At 44.7% G+C, this 16,615-nt stretch overlaps 1 protein-coding gene across 1 annotated transcript in view; it reads right to left on the bottom strand.

Annotated features, from left to right (window-relative positions):
- LOC118374069 (ribosome-binding protein 1-like) overlaps window positions 1–16,608 on the bottom strand; it is a 71,272-nt gene extending 54,664 nt beyond the window's left edge. The window contains exon 1 of the mRNA XM_052473150.1: window positions 16,444–16,608. The gene's annotated coding sequence lies outside the window, so the exon portion shown is untranslated. The remainder of the gene's footprint in view (window positions 1–16,443) is intronic.
- Between the last annotated feature and the right edge of the window lie 7 nt (window positions 16,609–16,615).

The raw sequence follows: 16,615 nt of genomic DNA, 5'->3' as shown, positions 1-16,615 counted from the left end.
AATCATTTGTAAACATTTCTCAAAACATAATTCCACTTTGACATTATGGGGTAAGTGACACAAAATCTAAATTGAATCCATTTAAAATTCAGGCTGTAACACAACAACATTTGGAAAAAGGCAAGGGGTGTAAATACTTTGTGAAGGCACTTTACCCTTGACAATATCTTGATGGGGCGGCAGCGTAGCCTAGTGGTTAGAGCGTTGGACTAGTAACCGAAAGGTTGCAAGATTGAATCCCGAGCTGACAAGGTTCAAATCTGTTGTTCTGCCCTTGAACAAGACAGGTAACCCACTGTTCCTAGTCCATAATTGAAAATAAGAATTTGTTCTTAACTGACTTGCCTAAACACAGACTACACTCCAGTGCTCTGTGGTGTGTGTGAGCCTCATGTGAAGTACTTTCAGATGCACAACCCTTAACTGCCAACTGACTAAGGGGAACACAGTTCAAGTCATGCGTGTGTCCCTCTGATGCACTACTGGAACCCAGGACTCCAATTTTCAACCCAGCATGAAGGAGAAGCACTTCATTTCTCTCTTGTGCCTGTACTGATACTAAGAGCATGACCAAAAGCCTATGTTTTTGTGCTGTTCTGCCCTCTGGCTCTGTTTCCTCATTTTTGGCAACACCATGTGACTCATATCCAGCTCCTAAAAGTAAAACATTGGATGCATCCCAAATAGCAGCCCACGCCCTATAAAGTTCACCACTGATGACCAGGTTCAGGTTCTGGTTCGGGTCAAAAATAGCACACTATATTATAGGGAATAGGGTGCCATTTGGGATGCAATCATTGACTTCAGTTCATAATAGCCTTTTCTCCGCCCTGCCCTTTTAAAATGCTGTTGTATCTCTGTTTGCGGCTCATGGCACATACTAGCATTACGTCCGATACCGTATGATATACTGACATAAAAATCATAACACAATTGACATGAAGTACAGTATTTATGTCCCAGATGTAACAGTACAACTTTAAACCGTCCCCTCGCCCATACCCGGGCGCAAACCAGGGACCTCCTGCACACATCAACAACAGTCACCCTCGAAGCATAGTTACCCATCGCTCCACAAAAGCCACGGCCCATGCAGAGCAAGGGGAACTACTACATCAAGGTCTCAGAGCAAGTGACGTAACCGATTGAAACGCTATTTAGCGCACACCGCTAACTAAGCTAGCCGTTTCACATCCGTTACACTCACCCCCCTTTTGACCTTCCTCCTTTTTCCGCAGCAACCAGTAATCCGGGTCAACAGCATCAATGTAACAGTATACTTTTAAACCGTCCCCTCGCCCATACCCGGGCGCGAACCAGGGACCTTCTGCACACAACGACAACAGTCACCCTCGAAGCATCGTTACCCATCGCTCCACAAAAGCCGCGGCCCTTGCAGAGCAAGGGGAATTACTACTTCAAGGTCTCAGAGCAAGTGACGTAACCGATTGAAACGCTATTTAGCGCACACCGCTAACTAAGCTAGCCGTTTCACATCCGTTACACAGACAACAAGATAGAGATTTGATATGGACAATCTAAATAATGATTTCTATCCTAAATGTTTCTAATCAGTGTTTCTGTCGTGTCTTCTTGAGTATAATTTGACTCTTGATCATTTTTTGTGAGCAAACAGTATTAGGAATGATGCAAGACATTGCCTAGGCAGGGCAGGGGAAACTAACCTGTCTATTTGCAGTAGTGAAATACTGACTCAAACACTCAGCACAGGCAAATCCTAATTTAGTCTGCTGCTGAAGATATGATCCCATAAAAAATACCCACCATCTTTATAGCGTGTTATGTTCATACACCTTAGCCAAATACATTTAAACTCTGTTTTTCACAATTCCTCACATTTAATCCTAGTAAAAATTCCCTGTCTTAGGTCAGTTAGGATCACCACTTTATTTTAAGAATGTGAAATGTCAGAATAATAGTAGAGATAATTATTTCTTTCAGCTTTTATTTCTTTCATCACATTCCCAGTGGGTCAGATGTTTACATACACTCAATTGGTATTTAGTAGCATTGCTTTTAAATTGTTTAACTTGGATCAAACATTTTGGGTAGCCTTCCACAAGCTCCCACAATACGTTTGGTGAATTTTGGCCCATTCCTCCTGACAGAGCTGGTGTAACTGAGTCAGGTTTGTAGGCCTCCTTGCTCACACACGCTTTTTCAGTTCTGCCCACAAATTTTCTATAGGATTGAGGTCAGGGCTTTGTGATGGCCACTCCAATACCTTGACTTTGTTGTCCTTAAGCCATTTTGCCACAACTTTGGAAGTATGTTTGGGGTCATTGTCCATTTGGAAGACCCATTTGCAACCAAGCTTTAACTTCCTGACTGATGTCTTGAGATGTTAGTTCTATATATCCACATATTTTCCTGCCTCATGACGCCATCTATTTTGTGAAGTGCACCAGTACCTCCTGCACCAAAGCACCCCCACAACATGATGCTGCCACCCCCGTTCTTCACGGTTGGGATGGTGTTCTTCGGCTTGCAAGCCTCCCCCTTTTTCTTCCAAACATAACGATGGTCATTATGGCCAAACAATTATATTTTTGTTTCATCAGACCAGAGGACATTTCTCCAAAAAGTATGATCTTTGTCCCCATATGCAGTTGCAAACCGTAGTCTGGCTTTTTTATGGCGGTTTTGGAGCAGTGGCTTCTTCCTTGCTGAGCGGCCTTTCAGGTTATGTCGATATAGGACTAGTTTTACTGTGGATGTAGATACTTTTGTACCTGCTTCCTCCAGCGTCTTCACATGGTCCTTTGCTGTTGTTCTGGGATTGATTTGCACTTTTCGCACCAAAGTACATTCATCTCTAGAAGACAGAATGCGTCTCCTTCCTGAGCGATATGACGGATGCGTGGTTCCATGGTGTTTATACTTGCATACTATTGTTTGTACAAATGAACGTGGTACTTTCAGGCGTTTGGAAATTGCTCCCAAGGATGAACCAGACTTGTGGAGGTCTACAATTTATTTTCTGAGATCTTGGCTGATTTCTTTTGATTTTCCCATGATGTCAAGCAAAGAGGCACTGAGTTTGAAGGTAGGCCTTGAAATACATCCACAGGTTCAACTCCAATTGACTGAAATTATGTAAATTAACCTATCAGAAGCTTCTAAAGCCATTACATCATTTTCTGGAATTGTTCAAGTTGTTTAAAGGCAAAGTCAAAGTAGTGTATGTAAACTTCTGACCCACTGGAATTGTGATAGAGTGAATTACAAGTTAAATAATTTGTCTGTAAACAATTGTCGTAAAAATGAATTGTGTCTTGCCAAAACTATAGTTTGTTAACAAGAAATTTGTGGAGTGGTTGAAAAACGAGTTTTAATGACTCCAACCTAAGTGTATGTAAACTTCCAAATCAAATTTTATTTGTCACATACAGATGTTAATGCGAGTGTAGCGAAATGCTTGTGCTTGTAGTTCCGACAATGCAGTAATAACCAACGAGTGATCTAACTAACAATTCCAAAACCACTACCTTATACACAAGTGTAAAGGGATAAAGAATATGTACATAAAGATATATGAATGAGTGATGGTACAGAACGGCATAGGCAAGATGCAGTAATGGTATCGAGTACAGTATATACATATGAGATGAGTATGTAAACATGTAAACATGTGGCATAGTTTAAAGTGGCTAGTGATACATGTATTACATAAAGATGCCCATCCAACGGGCGAATTCAGACAGAAACAGGGAGAGACTAGCTACCTCGACTTGTTTTTGTTTTCACTTTCATTTTAGTTTTTCGCTTTCCGTTGCAAAATAATTTGTTCAAGTTCAAGTTTCAACTTCATTTGTTCCAGAGGGCAATTGGTTTGCAACAAAGAAGCATAAAAACAACATTGAACATATAAAATCCACAATGACAGGGAATACAGTAGACTACTACATCAAGTCATAGGGCTGACACCATCAATACTAATATATACAGTACAGTAAGCCTACTTTGTGTGTGCTCTTGTGAATACAGCCCTGGCTTGAACTTTTGATGTGTCCTCTTTGGTTCTTCTCCAGTGAGGTTTTGTGTGACACACACTAGAGTTGCAGTGGTTCCAACACTCAGCCACAGGACTTACTGCCGGAGTCAATGTGACTCTAAGTCAGTAGTAGTCTGCAACAGTGACAGTAGAGGTTCTTTCGAACTGTCAACAACCGCTGGCTTTTGGAAACAGGACCTAGTGGTCACTCTGACCCTGTGAGTCGGTAGTAGGAGGCTACAGTCAGGCCTGGTCAGGCCAACCCAACTGGGGCGTGACTGGATGGATCGGAGTAAAGGATAAAAGTTGCCCGTAGCCACATTTACATTTACATTTAAGTCATTTAGCAGACGCTCTTATCCAGAGCGACTTACAAATTGGTGCATTCACCTTATGACATCCAGTGGAACAGCCACTTTACAATAGTGCATCTAAATCTTTTAGGGGGGTGAGAAGGATTACTTGACTGTACAATGACTGTAGAATATAAAGACTGTGTTCTACTGTAGAATATAATGACTGTGTTCTACTGTAGAATATAAAGATTGTGTTCTACTGTAGAATATAAAGATTGTGTTCTACTGTAGAAAATAATAACTGTTCTACTGTGGAATATAAAGACTGTGTTCTGCTGTAGAATTTAAGACTGTTCTGCTGTAGAATATAAGACTGTTCTGCTGTAGAATATAAGACTGTGTTCTACTCTAGAATATAATGACTGTTCTACTCTAGAATATAAAGACTGTGTTCTACTGTAGAATATAAGACTGTGTTCTACTCTGGAATATAAAGACTGTGTTCTACTGTAGAATATAAGACTGTGTTCTACTATAGAATATAAAGACGGTGCTCTGCAGTAGACCACAAAGAGGTGACCATAAAGAGCATTACAATGACACTGTGCTCGTGCATGGACTCGTGCTGCTAATATGGGGCTTGAGCTACTGCGCATGTTAAAGCGCAGATGCACAAACACGCAACTCTTGACATATACAGTCCCTCTCCCTGCCTCTCTCTCCCTGCCTCTCTCACACACACACTCCCTCTCCCTGCCTCTCTCTCCCTCTCTCTCCCTGCCTCTCTCACACACACACTCCCTCTCCCTGCCTCTCTCCCTGCCTCTCTCACACACACACTCCCTCTCCCTGCCTCTCTCCCTGCCTCTCTCCCTGCCTCTCTCCCTGCCTCTCTCACACACACACTCCCTCTCCCTGCCTCTCTCTCCCTCTCTCTCCCTGCCTCTCTCACACACACACACTCCCTCTCCCTGCCTCTCTCCCTGCCTCTCTCACACACACTCCCTCTCCCTGCCTCTCTCTCCCTGCCTCTCTCTCACTCTCTCTCCCTGCCTCTCTCTCACTCTCTCTCCCTGCCTCTCTCACACACACTCTCTCCCTCTCTCTCCCTGCCTCTCTCTCACTCTCTCTCCCTGCCTCTCTCACACACACTCTCTCCCTCTCTCTCCCTGCCTCTCTCTCACTCACTCTCCCTGCCTCTCTCTCACTCACTCTCCCTGCCTCTCTCTCACTCACTCTCCCTGACTCTCTCTCTCTCCCTGCCTCTCTCTCACTCTCTCTCCCTGACTCTCTCACACACCCTCACTCTCTCTCCATCGTTTTCACAAACTCCCTCACTTTCTCTTACCCACGTTCTCTCTCTCTCTCTCTCTCTCTCTCTCTCTCTCTCTCTTCCTTCCTTCCCTCCCTCCCTCCCTCCCTCCCTCCCTCCCTCCCCCTCTCCTCCCTCCCTCCCTCCCTCCCTCTCTCCCTCCCCCTCCTACCCACCCTCTCTCGTCCCTACCTCCCTCCCTCCGTCTCTCTTCTGACAGATATATCGTCATTGTGCGAGCAGGCGGAAGGAGCTGGGTTGAACTTGAGAACGGCTCACGAGAGGAGACGGAGGAAAGGACATGATGCTGCTGCAGTAACCGACATCGACACCACAGATCTAGGATCAGCTTACCATACCTAAATCCTAACCTTAACCATTAAGAGGAGAAACACAAAACTGACACTAGATCAGTGACAAGAAGAAACTATATCCTACTCCTCTGTCTCATATGAAGGACTCTGGTTACCTTCAACAACTGATTTAAGATCAGCTTTCTTAATATCAACAAGAAATGCATTAGAAGTCATGACGTCTGCAGTATGGCGAAAGCTGGTGGGGCTGACTTGAGTTGTGTGTGTGTGTGTGTGTGTAATTGGCCTTAACCATTATGTCACCAGTCACCTTACCCAAAGAGCCAGGGAGGGACATTGGTACTTAAAAGACATTTAAACTGCAATTACCAGAAATCAAGTTTGACATGTTTCATAACATGAGAGACAAAGAGGTAACACTTCACTATTCTTAGGACTTATTAAGGGTTTATAAGCAGTTCAGCCATATCTCTTATCCCAGAGTACTCCCAGCCAGCTCTATAACAGCCTTGGCAACATACTGTAGTGTATATTCCCTCCATGGAATTGACCTTGGACGAGTTCATTGAACAGTAAGGCACAGGTTTTTATCAAATCTTTTTTTACATTCAAACAATTCTTCTAATTTACTCAAACATCAACATGGCCTATTAGACCACTTTCCATTGGTGCTGATAGACGTAAGGCTGCATCCAAAATCGTACCCTATTCCCTATATAGTGCACTTCTTTTGACCAGAGAGCTATGGGACCTACTTAAAAAAAGTAGTGTACTACATGGGGAATAGGGTGCCATTTGGGACACAAACCATCGTGAACACTATTTGTCATTCTGCAGTTGAATAGTGAGTGTTATTTGCCAGTCAGGCTGCTGTGTGGGAAATGACTGTTTGCTCTCCACACATTAAAACAATGTTTGCTCAGAAAGTCTTGGGCTCCCGAGTGGCGCAGTGGTCTAAGACACTGCATCTCAGTGCAAGAGGCGTCACTGCAGTACCTGGTTTGAATCCAGGCTGCATCACATCTGGCCGTGATTGAGAGTCCCTTAGGGCAGCGCGCTATTGGCCCAGCGTTGTCCGGGTTTGGTCGGGGTAAATAAGAATGTGTTCTTAAATTACTTGTCTAGTTACGTAAAGGTTTAAACATTTTTTTTAAAGAGAGTCTCAGCACAGCTCTCACAGAGGAAGAGACACACGCACAAATTCCACAACCTCGAAGCACATTTCCTCCAGAGCTAATGGTTCTGTAAAGAGGAAGGTAAAACGAGCTGCAATACTAGGTGCAAGAATCTCCACTGAACAAAAATATAAAACGCAACAAGTAAAAGTGTTGGTTCCATGCATCATGAACTGAAATAAAAGATCCCAGAAATTGTCTACTCACAAAATGCCTATTCAAATCAAACTTAATTTGTTACATGCGCCGAATACAACAGGTGTAGTAGACCTTACCGTGAAATGTTTAGCTCAAACCAGATGGAATGGCGTATTGCTGCAGAATTCTGTGGTAACCAGCATGGCTAAGTGTGCCTTGAATTATAAATAAGCACCCCCACACCATCACACCTCCTCCTCCATGCTTCACGGTGGGAACCACACATGCGGAGATTATACGTTCATCTACTCTGCATCTCACAAAGACACGGCAGTTGGAACCAAAAATCCCCAAATTTGGACTCATCAGCCCAAAGGACCCATACCCAGAGTCTAATGTCCATTTATTGGCACAAGCAAGTGTCATTATTATTGTCCTTTAGTAGTGGTTTCTTTGCAGCAATTCGACCATGAAGGCCTGATTCACACAGTCTCCTCTGAACAGTTGTTGAGATGTGTCTGTTACGTGATGCATTTATTTGGGAAGCAATCTGAGGTGCAATTAACTCTAAATCAACTTATCATTCGCAGCAGAAGTAACACTGGATCTTCCTTTCCTGTGGCGGTCCTCATGAAATCCAGTTTCATCATAGCGTTTAATGGTTTTTGTGACTGCACTTGAAAAAACCTTAGCAGTTCTTGTCATTTTCCGGATTGACTGACCGTTTGGTCTTAAGGTAATGATGGACTGTCATTTCTTTTAGCTTATTTGAGCTGTTCTTACCATAATATGGACTTGTTTTTTTACCAATTAGGGCTATCTTCTGTATACCAACCCTACCTTGTCACAACAACTGATTGGCTCAAAAGCATTAAGAAGGGCCTCCGAGTGACGCAGTGGTCTAAGGCTGTGCCACTAGAGATTCTGGGTTCGAGTCCAGGCTCTGTCGCAGCCGGCCGCAACCGGGAGTCCCATGGGGCGGAGCACAATAGACACAGCGTTGTCTGGGTTAGGCCGGCAGGGATATACTAGTCTCCTCGCACACTAGCGACTCCTGTGGCGGGCCAGGCGCAGTGCACACTGACATGGTCACCAGGCGTACAGTGTTGAAATGAATTCCAGGTGACTACCTCAGGAAGCTGGTTGAGAGGATGCCAAAAGTTTGCAACTTGCACTTTGAAAAATCTCAAATATATTTTAATTTGTTTACACTTTTGGTTACTACATGTGTTATTTAACAATTTTGTTGTCTACACTATTAATTTACAATGTAGAAAATAGTTTTAAAAAAGAAAGAAAGACCCTTGAACGAGTAAGTGTGTATGAACTTTTGACGAGTACTGTAGGTCCTGGATGGCAGGAAGCTTGGCCCCAGTGATGTACTAGGCCTTACACACTACCCTCTGTAGTGTCTTACGGTCAGATGCCGAACAGTTGCTATACCAGGCAGTGATGCAACAGGTCAGGATGCTTTCTATGATGCAGCTGTAGAACTTTGAGGATCTGGGGACCCATGTCAAATCTTTGTAGTCTCGAGGGGAGAAATGTGTTGTCATGACTGTCTTGGTGTGTTTGAACCATGATAGTTCGTAGGTGATGTGGACACCAAGGAACTTGAACCGCTCCACTACAGCCCCATCAGAGTTAATGGGGGCCTGTTCAGCCCACCTTTTCCTGTAATCCATGATTAGCTCCTTTGTCTTGCTCACATTGACGGAGAGGTTGTTGTCCTGGCACCACACTTACAGGTCTCTGACCTCCTCCCACTATAGGCTATCTCATCATTGTCGGTAATCAGGACTACCACCGTTGTGTCGTCAGCAAACTTAATGACGGTGTGAAGTCGTGTTTGGCCACGCAGTCATGGGTGAACAGGAGGGGACTAAGCATGCACCCCTGAGGGGACCCAGTGTTGAGAATCAGCAAGGCAGATGTGTTCTTGCCTACCCATACCACCTTGGGGCGGCCCGTCAGGAAGTCCAGGATCCAGTTGCAGAGGAAGGTGTTTAGTCCCAGTGTCGTTAACTTAGTGATGAGCTTTGTGGGCACTATGGTGTTGAATGCTGAGCTGTAGTCAATGAACAGCATTCTCACATAGGTGTTCCTTTAGTCCAGGTGGGAAAGGGCAGTGTGGAGTGCGATTGAGATTGCGTCATCTGTGGATCTGTTAGGGCGGTATGCGAATTGGAGCAGGTCTAGGGATTCCGGGATGATTTGAGCCATGACCAGCCTTTCAAAGCACTTCATGGCTACCGACGTGGGTGCTACGGGGCGGTAATCATTTAGGTAGGTTACCTTCGCTTTATTGGGCACAGGGACTATGGTGGTCTGCTTGAAACATGTAGTTATTAGAGACTTGTTCAGGGAGAGGCTGAAAATGTCAGTGAATACACTTGCCAGTTGGTCCGCACCTGCTTTGAGTACTCGTTCTGGTCATGCGTCTGGCCCCGCGGCTTTGTGAATGTTGACCTGTTTAAAAGGTCTTGCTCACATCAGCTACGGAGAGTGTGATCACACAGTCATCTGGAACAGCTGGTGCTCTCATGCATGCTTCAGTGTTGCTCGCCTCAATGCAAGCATAAAAGGCATTTAGCTCGTTTGGTAGGCCCGTGTCACTGGGCAGCTCACGGCTGCGTTTCCCTTTGTAGTCCGTAATAGTTTGCAAGCCCTGTCACATCCGAGCGTCAGAACCTGTGTAGTAGGATTCAATCTTAGTCCTGTATTTCGCTTTGCCTGTTTGATGGTTCGTCTATGGGTGTAGCGGGATTTCTTATAAGCATCCGGATTAGTGCCCGTCTCTTTGAAAGTGGCAGCTCTAGCCTTTAACTCGGTGCAGGTGTTGCCTGTAATCCATGGCTTCTGGGTGGGTATGTATGTACGGTCATTGTTGGGACAACATCATCGATGAAGCCAATGACAGATGTGGTGTACTCCTCAATGCCATTGGATGAATCCTGGAACATATTCCAGTCAATGCTAGCAAAACAGTCCTGTAGATTAGAACTCGTGTCATCTGACCACTTCCGTATTGAGCGAGTCACTGGTACTTCCTGCTTTAGTTTTTGCTTGTAACCAGGAATCAGGAGGATATAATTATGGTCAGATTTGCTAAATGGAGGGCGAGGGAGAGCTTTGTATGCGTCTCTGTGTGTGGAGTAAAGGTGGTCTAGAGCTTTTTCCTCTGGTTGTACGTGACATGCTGGTAGACATTTGGTAAAATGTAAGTTTTCCTGCATTAAAGCCCCCGGCAACTAGGAGTGCCTCTTCTGGATAAGCATTTTCTTATTTGCTTATGGTCTTAAACAGATCTGAGTGCGGTCTTAGTGCCAGCATCGCTTCGTGGTGGTAAATAGAAGGCTACGAATAATATAGATGAGTACTCTTGGTAGATAGTGTGGTCTACAGCTTATCATGAGGTACTCTACCTCGGGCGAGCAATAACTTAAATTCTGTAATATTAGACATTGCGCAACAGCTGTTATTGACAAAGACACACCCCCGCCCCTCATCTTATCAAACGTACCTGCTCTGTCCTGCCGATGCACGGAAAACCCAGCCAGCTCTATATTACAACTTAAGATATTCGTTTTTAAATGTCATGTTGGTAGGATAGTCTTAATCGTGGATCGTACAGTTTTGTTTTCCAATGATTGCATGTTGGCCAATAGTACGGATGGTAGTGAAGATTTACTCACTCGCCTATGAATTCTCACGAGGCACCCCGACCTCCACCCCTTTTTTCTCTGCCTTTTCACACGAATGACAGGGACCTGGTCTCGAGAAAGCAGTATATCCTTCACATCGGATTCGTTAAAGGAAAAAAATATTTGTCCAGTTCGAGGTGAGTAAATCACTGTTCTGATGTCCAGAAGCTCTTTGTCATAAGAGACAGGAACAGCAACATTATGTACAAAATTAATTACAAACTATGTGAAAAAAACAAACAAAAATAGCAGTTGCCTCCGATGCCATTACTAATTTCTGTGTACAATAAAAAGGACACTAAAATGTGCAGTTTGTCACAAACTCAAGACCACCTTTGCAAATACAGCACAATGCCACAGACGTCTCAAGTAGAGGGACTGTGCAATTGGCATCAGATTTGACACACTGAACTCTATCTGAGCAGTAGTTGGTGAACCAGGCGAGGCAGTCATTTGAGAAACCAAGGCTGTTGTGTCTGCCGATAAGAATGCAGTGATTGACAGAGTTGAAAGTCTTGGCTAGGTCGATGAAGACGGCTGCACAATACCGTCTTTTATCAATGGCAGTTATGATATCGTTTAGGACCTTGAGCGTGGCTGAGGTGCACTCGGAATCCAGATTGCATAGCGGAGAAGGTACGGTGGGATTCAAATGGTTGGTGATCTGTTTGTTAACTTGGCTTTCGAAGACTTTAGAAAGGCATAGTAGGATAGACCTATGTCTGTAACAGTTTGGGTCTAGAGTGTCTCCCCCTTTGAAGAGGGGGATGACCGCGGCAGCTTTCCAGTCTTTATGGATCTCAGACGATACAAAAGAGAGGTTGAACAGGCTAGTAATAGGGGTTGCAATAATTGTCTAGCCCAGCTGATTTGTAGGGATCCAGATTTTGCAGCTCTTTCAGAACATCAGCTATCTGGATTTGGGTGAAGGAGAAATGGGGGAGGCTTGGACAAGTTACTGTGGGGGGGGGGGTGCAGCAGAGCTGTTGACCGAGGTTGGGGTAGCCAGGTGGAAAACATGGCCAGCTGTAGAAAAATTCTTATTGAAATTCTAGATTATCGTAGATTTGTGGTGACAGTGTTTCCTAGCCTCAGTGGAGTGGGCAGCTGGGAGGAGGTGCTCTTGTTCTCCATGGAATTTACAGTGTCCCAGAACATTGGAGTGTCTTCTACAGGATGCACATTTCTGGTTTGAAAAAGCTAGCCTTTGCTTTCCTAACTACCTGTGTATATTGGTTCCTAACTTCCCTGAAAATTGAATATCGCAGGGGCTATTTGATGCTAATGCAGTATGCCACAGGATGTTTTTGTGCTGGTCAAGGGCAGTCAGGTCTGGAGTGAACCAAGGGCTATATCTGTTCCTGGTTCTACATTTTTTGAATGCTTATTTAACATGGTGAGGAAAGTACTTTTAAAAAAGTAACCAGACATCCTCTACTGACGGAATGAGGTCAATATCCTTCCAGGATACCCGGGCAAGGGTCGATTAGAAAGGCCTGCTCACTGAAATGTTTTAGGGAGCGTTTGACAGTGATGAGGGGTGGTCGTTTTGACCACGGACCCATTACGGACGTAGGCAATGATCACTGAGATCCTGGTTGAAGACAGCAGAAGTGTATTTAGAGGGCAGGTTGGTCAGGATGATATCTATGAGGGTGCCCGTGTTTACAGATATAGGGTTGTACCTGGGAGGTTCCTTGATAATTTGTGTGAGATTGAAGGCATCTATTTTAAATTATAGGACTGCCGGGGTGTTAAGCATATCCAAGTTTAGGTCACCGAACATTTCAAACTGACAATAGATAGGGGGCAATCAATTCACATATGGTGTCCAGGGCACAGCTGGGGGCTGAGGGGGGTCTATAATAAGCAGAAACAGTGAGAGACGTACTTCTGGAAAGGTGGATTTTTAAAAGCAGAAGCTTGAACTGTTTGGGCACAGACCGGAATAGCATGACAGAACTCTGCAAGCTAACTCCACCCCCTTTGGCAGTTCTATCTTGGCGGAAAATGCTGTAGTTTGGGATGGAAATTTCAGAGTTTTTGGTGACCTTCCTAAGACAGGATTCAGACACGGCAAGGACATCAGTGTTGGCGGAGTGTGCTAAAGCAGTGAATAAAACAAACTTAGGGAGAAGGCTTCTGAAGTTAACATGCATGAAACCAAGGCTTTTACAGTTACAAAAGTCTACAAATAATAGGGTCTGGGGAATAGGAGTGGAACTGGGGGCTACAGGGCCTGGGTTAACCTCTACATCACCAGAGGAAAAGAGGTGGAGTTGGATAAGGGTACGGCTAAAGGCTATAAGAACTGGTCATTTAGTGCATTGGGGACAGAGAATAAAAGGAGAAGATTTCTAGGCATGGTAGAATAGATTCAGGGCATAATGTACAGGTAGGATGCGAGTACAGTGGAGGTAAACCTAGGCGTTGAGTGACGATGAGAGGTTTAGTCTCTGTAAGCTAGGTGAGGTCTCCGCATGTGTGGGGTGGGACAAAAGAGCTATATAAAGGCATTTTGAGTGGGACTGAGGGCTCTACAGTGAAATAAAACAATAAAAACTAGCCAATACAGCAGTAGACAAGGCATATTGACAGAGAGAGGTATAAAGCAATCACAGGTGTTGATCAGGAGAGCTAAGACAACAATGGGGAAATGGCGATGAATGGGCAGAGCAGGTCAGTAAGGTAGTGCATACAGGGGGCATCAGCTGTGTAGCCGAGTGATCATAGGGTCAAAAGAGCAGCAATAGGTGAGTCATGGTGCCGTTTGGTAGTCACTACTACGCTAAGCGTGCAGGGGACACAGTATTCAAAAAAGATAACGGGCCGTGGTTAGTAGATGGTTTTTCGGCAATATGGTAACAGAATAGCCTTTTGCGACCACATTGGGTGATCACGTCGGCAGTCCAGTCGTGATGGCCAATTGGCAAAGTATTGTATTGTAGCCCAAGAATTAGCTGGTATATGGGCCTAGCTCGAGGCTAGCTGGTGCTTGCTTCGGGACAGAGGCCACTTGTCCCGAAGCAGTAGCCACTTGTTTGCAGCTAGCTAGCTGTGATGATCTGGTGTAATGATCCAGAGCTGCAGGAATCCGGTGATTGGTAGAGAGAAGCAGTCTGATAAGCTCTGAGTTGATATCACGCTGTGCAGACTGGCAGGTGTTGTCCGAGCTAAGGCTGGCTGGTGACCGAGAAAAAGGTGAAGACCGCTAGCCGTGACTAACAAAGTAGCTAGTTAGCTGGCCAGCTCCTGATGGAAGTTCCAGTTATAAGGAATAAAAATAGCAGACCCGTACCAAATTTGGTGAGGCTGGTTGCAGGAAAGTATACTTAGTTCGTAAATAGAAAGTGAAATTAAGATATATACGACACGGGATAAGATAAATACACACGTCCTATGCTATCTTGGATTGCCATTGACAGGCATGACTCACTCTACACAGACCAGTGTGCCATAACCAATCAGAGCTGCAGTAGGCCTATATGCAAATAGACCATTGCCATATATGAATCTCTGCCATTCACTTTGAACTGGACTGTTTTTACAGCATGCGCAGTTATAGATCATTTGTAGCCAGCAATGGGGGAGCGATTGCTTCCTACAAGAGCACAAAACATGTGAATTTCTAGACAAGTCAGGTAAAGAGCTTTTTTTTGTCTTAAAAGGGAAGTGTTGTATTTTGAGACAGGCTTGAATAAGCTTAGTAGCCAATTGGCAGAGGGTAGCATAATTTGTATGAGTCTCTGTAATAATGGTATGGGAATAATGATGCATTTTATTTTGGAAAGTGGTTTCTTGCATCAAAACAACATTTTCAGTCACCTCCTTGTCTGAAGGACAAGTGGATAAACATGTTAATGTCACACCCTGCATGTCTCATGGAATGTAGGTCTACATTGAACACCGAACATTGGCTGCTATTGTAGGCTGAGTGATAATATAGCTATTTCCATGTTAAAATGTTAAGGGATGCATTTAACGTTCAACTAGCCATAGTAGCCTACTTGAAGACTTAAAACGGGTACAGCCTCATTTTTTCACAGTAAACGCACACCGGAAGTTGCACCTAAATTTGCTGTGTCATTTTTGTTGTTGGAACGTTGATCTCCAATAATGTGAAATCCATAGATTAGGGCCTAATTTATTTATTTCAATTGACTGATATCCTTATATGAACTGTAACTCAGTAAAATCATTGCATGTTGTATTTATATTTTTGTTCAGTGTAAATCTGATTGTTGTAGCTAAAAGGCTTGTCACTTATCAGCACTTGGTTTGTACATATGGAATTATCTTTCATCTTTGACAAACATTCAGAAAAAGACCCATTTAAAGTACAAAATACAAGATAGTGTATCCATGTACAGTTCTGTAGATTGTAGACAGCATCAGGCTTTAGGAAAGCTTTTACCAATTATATTCTCTCTGAACCCAAACAAGCAGAAGCGTGTAAAGAGCTCGGCCAGTGAATTTCAGAGGCCCCAGTACAGGGCTGTAAAGAGCTCGGCCAGTGAATTTCAGAGGCCCCAGTACAGGGCTGTAAAGAGCTCGGCCAGTGAATTTCAGAGGCCCCAGTACAGGGCTGTAAAGAGCTCGGCCAGTGTATTTCAGAGGCCCAAGTACAGGGCTGTAAAGAGCTCGGCCAGTGTATTTCAGAGGCCCCAGTACAGGGCTGTAAAGAGCTCGGCCAGTGTATTTCAGAGGCCCCAGTACAGGGCTGTAAAGAGCTCGGCCAGTGTATTTGAGGCCCAAGTACAGGGCTGTAAAGAGCTCGGCCAGTGTATTTCAGAGGCCCAAGTACAGGGCTGTAAAGAGCTCGGCCAGTGTATTTCAGAGGCCCCAGTACAGGGCTGTAAAGAGCTCGGCCAGTGTATTTCAGAGGCCCCAGTACAGGGCTGTAAAGAGCTCGGCCAGTGTATTTCAGAGGCCCAAGTACAGGGCTGTAAAGAGCTCGGCCAGTGTATTTCAGAGGCCCCAGTACAGGGCTGTAAAGAGCTCGGCCAGTGTATTTCAGAGGCCCCAGTACAGGGCTGTAAAGAGCTCGGCCAGTGTATTTCAGAGGCCCCAGTACAGGGCTGTAAAGAGCTCGGCCAGTGTATTTCAGAGGCCCCAGTACAGGGCTGTAAAGAGCTCGGCCAGTGTATTTCAGAGGCCCTAGTACAGGGCTGTAAAGAGCTCGGCCAGTGAATTTCAGGCTGTAGGCCCACTGGTTTGTTTGGTTTGTTTAGTAGCGGTTGCTAAGAAGCTCTCACCAAGCAAGATGTAGCCCGTGTGTTTTCATAGTGACAAGTCCCTGAGGCACACTGGCATTTCCTCTCCACTCACCTACAGTAAACGACAGCAGACTGTCTGTCCCAGTCTTATCTCAGGACACAGGATGAGTGACCAAACATTTTGACACACGGAAGGACACAGCGACACATACACAGTTCTAAGATATGGAAGTTCCTCTTACAGTTGAGTAAAATTAGTCAAGTTCCACTTACTGTCCAGGGGGAAACTGCACCTGGCATTGCAACGGAGTCTTTTCCAGCATAAATATATACCACCTTCTCATGACACTCCCAAAGATGGTGTCATCAAATCAGCATTGCCAATGACAGTCCTACTGTGGCCCTTACTGTGAGCAGGGGAAGTCAGGCCACATACTGTAAGTTC

This window comes from Oncorhynchus keta, chromosome 2 (genome assembly GCF_023373465.1).
Source record: "Oncorhynchus keta strain PuntledgeMale-10-30-2019 chromosome 2, Oket_V2, whole genome shotgun sequence".
NCBI classification, from domain to species: domain Eukaryota; kingdom Metazoa; phylum Chordata; class Actinopteri; order Salmoniformes; family Salmonidae; genus Oncorhynchus; species Oncorhynchus keta.
This window is presented reverse-complemented; position numbering and strand designations above follow the sequence as displayed.